Raw genomic sequence first — 4,515 nt, forward strand, 5'->3', positions numbered from 1 at the left:
TGAGTATATGCCACTATCTTGATCCTATGCACATCACTAAAAATGTGTGCGCTAACACTCTTAACACCTTGATGGACACTAGGGGGACATCAAAGGATTCACTAGCCACACGCCTGGACATGCAACACTTGGGAATCAGGAAGGAGCTGCATCTCGTGGAGCTAGAGAATGACCAGTTCAAACTTCTGGTTGCGTCATGGACATTGAAGAAGGAAGAAAAGTGTCCACTTATTTCTTTCTTCAATGAACTCAAAGTCCCGATGGGCTACTGTGCGAACCCAAAGAGGCTAATGAACATGAGAGAACTCAAGTTCAACTATGGCCCTATGAAGGCCCATGACTGTCATGTCATTACGACTCAGCTGCTCCCTATTGCCCTGCATGGTATCCTGCCCCCAAAGGTCTGCACCCCAATCATAAAGCTTTGCTCGTTCTTCAATGTGATCTCAAAAAAGGTCATTGATGTGTCCACGCTAGAGCAGCTGCAGCGGGACATAGCCGAAACTCTCGTTAGGCTTGAGATGCATTTCCCACCAACTTACTTTGATATCTCATTACATCTGCTCATTCATCTTGTTGACCAAATTAGAGCCCTTGGCCCAATGTACCTACATCAGATGTTTTCCTTTGAAAGATTGATGAAAGTTTTCAGAAGGTATGTTAGGAACAGATTCAGGTCAGAAGGGGGCATGGTTGAAGGATGGTCAACGGAGGAGGCCATTGAGTTCTGCACATATTATCTAGACATCAAAAGGGTCGGAGTTCTAGAATCTCATCATGAGGGAAGACTACATGGCAAAGGAACGATCGGGGAGAAATCTGTTATAGTAGATGACCCTGTTTCTTTCAGACAGGCACAGTTCGCTGTTCTCTAGCAAGCCAAGGGTGTGATGCCATACATTGACGAGCACAGGCAATCGTTGCAAACTCTATATCCAAGCAGGTCACGGGCTTGGCTAGATAAAAATATAAGGAGGAATTTGTCAGCTGGTTGTGACGTCGCTTGCTTGGAATAAAGTTGGGTAATCAACTAGATGCCTTAGCCAAGGGACCTTCGAGTACACATCTTAAGTACCAAGGGTATGAGATCAATGGATTCACATTTTACACAAAAAAGCAAGATGGAAAGAGCACATACCAAAATTGTGGTGTTCGTTTTGATGCTCACGACGAGAACAGCAACATGCAGGCGACATGCTATGGTTTCATAGAGGAGATATGGGAGCTAGCCTACGGTCCATTAAAGGAAGCTCTTTTTCGCTGCTAGTGGGTCTGGCTCGAGGAAATTAACACTGACAGCGAAGGGTTCACTACCGTTGATCTCACTAAGACCGCATACAGAGACAACCCCTTCGTCCTTGCAAGAGATGTTATGCAAGTCTTCTATGCAAGGGACAACAAGACAAAAGTAAGGCTAAAAGTAGTTCTAGAAGGGAAAAGGAAGATTGTTGGTGTTGATGGAGTGACAGACGAAGAACTACAGGGGCTATCAGGAAATGCATCTATTCGAGGTGAACGTACGCGTACTTATCCTTCAAGAGGGTGACGAACCTGCTTACATACGAATTGATCACAATGAGGCCCTCATTGTTGATGCACCTAAAGATAGTTAGATTATTGTTAACTATGTAATCATTATGCAGACGTTGTATTAGTAATTCATACTGAATATTTAATTTATATTTTGTGTGCATCTCTACAATTTAATTATTGACTATGTAATCAAATATTAAGATGATGTTCACAAACACTATTATTTGATAATTATAGACCATTAATTAATTATCATAGAATTAAATAATCAAGACACAAATTTTTGTGTTATTTTAGAATATAAACTAACTACATTATTTCTATTAATAAATAAAGAAAGAAAAGCAAACTAACCGAACTCCCTATCCTAGCTAAGCGGTTAAGGCCGCGCACTCTATACTCTAAGACCCGCGCTCGAATCCTAGACAGGCCAAACTTTTTTTATTTTGCATTTATTATTTAGTAGTGCATTATGATGGGATAAAAGAAAAAAAATAAAACCATTATAACCGAACTCCCTATCCTAACTCAGCGGTTAAGGCCGCGCACTCTCGACCCCGTGACCCGTGCTCGAATCTCAGGCGGACCAAACTTTTTTATATTTTTTACAAAAAGGCTGCGATGGCAGGCTCTAAACCGACAGTGTTTTTTTTATATTTTTTTACTAAAAGATGGCGGCAAAGCCCTTCACTGCCGGTTTTGGTTTTAAAACCGGCAGTGATAGCTTCTATCACAGTCGGTTGCTCAAACTGACACAGAAGGCCCAATTCACTATCGGTTTTTAAACTAAAATCGATAGTGATGTGTAGATGCTCCTCACATGCTAACAGTGCTCCCATGACCACAACAGTTGGAACACTGCTCTCACCTACCCCTATAACTTTAGTTCAAAAATAAAAATGTACCACGATTGCTAGCCCTGATAAAATGGTCCTCGGCTAGGAGCTAGCCTCTCCATGCATGTTGGATTCAGCCAGGCCTTATCAGCCATGATACAATGTTTTCCTCTCACAGCAAACCATAGATATCGTTATGCATCGTAGTCCACCAAAATGGTGCACACATGAGGTACTAGAAGAATGCTACTGAGGTACACATGTGGTGGTTACATTATAATGTGTTGATACACATTGATGGTAACATTAACCTGTACGCAAATAGGTATTTGTTATCGTATATAGAATTTTAGTGTAAGGTCCTTGTTATCGTATATGCAACTTATTTCTAATTTTTTTGTAATTTTTTGATGTATTTCATTACTATCTAAATAAATATATCGTTCTTGTTAAAACTTTCTCACTATAGTATCTAAATAAATATATCCTTCACATATATGCACCTTCACTGTCGGTTCTATTTAGAAACCGGCAGTGATAGCCACCTTCACTGTCGGTTCTATTTAGAAATCGACAGTGATTACCACCTTCACTGTCGGTTCTATTTAAAAATCGGTAGGGTTGTTCATGCCCCCCTATATAAAACAAACTGCCGGCTACATACATCGATCCCACCCACCCATGAACTCTCTCAGTCTCATTTCTCACATTTCACTCTCACTTCTCAAGACATCCACTCTCTCTCTACGTGATTTAGTCATGGCTCCTGCATTTTTCAATGGTATTGATATGTTGTCTTCTCCAATATTGTATCTATATTCATTTGATCTATATTTATATTCATGTTTCTTTGCATTCTACATTTATATATATTCTTATTCCTTGCATTCGATCTATATTTAATTATGTTGCCACATTTTACTTGGAAGAATTTTTTTGTGCATATATTTTATGTTTATTTTTTTTTTTGCATTTTATCGATCAGGTGGTATGAACAATGGACCTCCCCCACCACAAGAACCAGGTTTCCACCCTGGCGATGAGACATTCACTCCTAATGTGGCCATTCCATGGTTCCCTGTTCCAGCTATTGTATGAAATATTTTCCAACATCTTTTGTTTTTTGATGCTAATAAATAAGTGTAATTAGTTTAATATCATTATTGCATGCATATATGTCGTAGACTATACCCCCAATAGATTGGCTGCGAACAGCACTTAGCTGGTTCTTTATCTCGGACATCATTGAGAACACGGCATCTAATGCAAGTGGTTGGCTATGGATGTGTGAACTCAGTTTTTTCATCCCTATGAGGGGTTCAAATCATCGGAACCATATCCACGGGACGGGAATATAGAGCCCGGACGTGATAAGCGCCCAATTAAGTGTCGTGCACATCTGTTTAGAGGCACTTCGACGTGTTTGCTATGATGTGCCTAATTTCTCGCACTTCAAGGCACTTGCTTTGAATGTTGGTGATATCCCCGTCCCGCAAGCAAGCGAATGGTTTGCAAGCTACAACCATGCGGATGTGGTAAAATGGTCACTTATACCTGAGTCGTGGTTATTTGTTGTTTATTATTGTAATAACATTCTCTAATTTTTTTCTTTTTCTCCGCATGCAAATTGTGCTATAGGACCTTACCTATGTTGCATGTGGCTTGTGGGCCATCTAGACCAAGCTACGGAGCAACTCGGGTACGATTAGGACTTCTGCAATAGAAACCTCGACCAGCTCACTATAGAAAGATGCCAGTACTGCATAAGGATTACTAACCGGGGCACTGGTTGTTCAGTAGGTTACATCTATGGCCGACTATTCTTTCGGTATTGTGAGGCACAAGAGAGTGCACTCATACGGGCATTGGACTTTATCGATACAAGCGGATACATAATCTATGACATCAACTACCATATATGGCTACAGAGGCATGTTAGTGTGCATGGCCCGATTGATCCTGGCAGTGATTCCGATAGTAATTAATGTTTATTTAGCTAGGTTTTCAATGTCACAGTTTAATTAGGTTCTAATTTTAATATGTATGGCTTTGTGTATTTAATTATTAGCATGCATGTAATTCGTGTAATATTTGTTGAGCAATTAGAAATATACATTCCGGTGTCGTATTGGTCTCAAAATTATTC

This window comes from Miscanthus floridulus, chromosome 4 (assembly GCF_019320115.1).
Source record: "Miscanthus floridulus cultivar M001 chromosome 4, ASM1932011v1, whole genome shotgun sequence".
NCBI classification, from domain to species: domain Eukaryota; kingdom Viridiplantae; phylum Streptophyta; class Magnoliopsida; order Poales; family Poaceae; genus Miscanthus; species Miscanthus floridulus.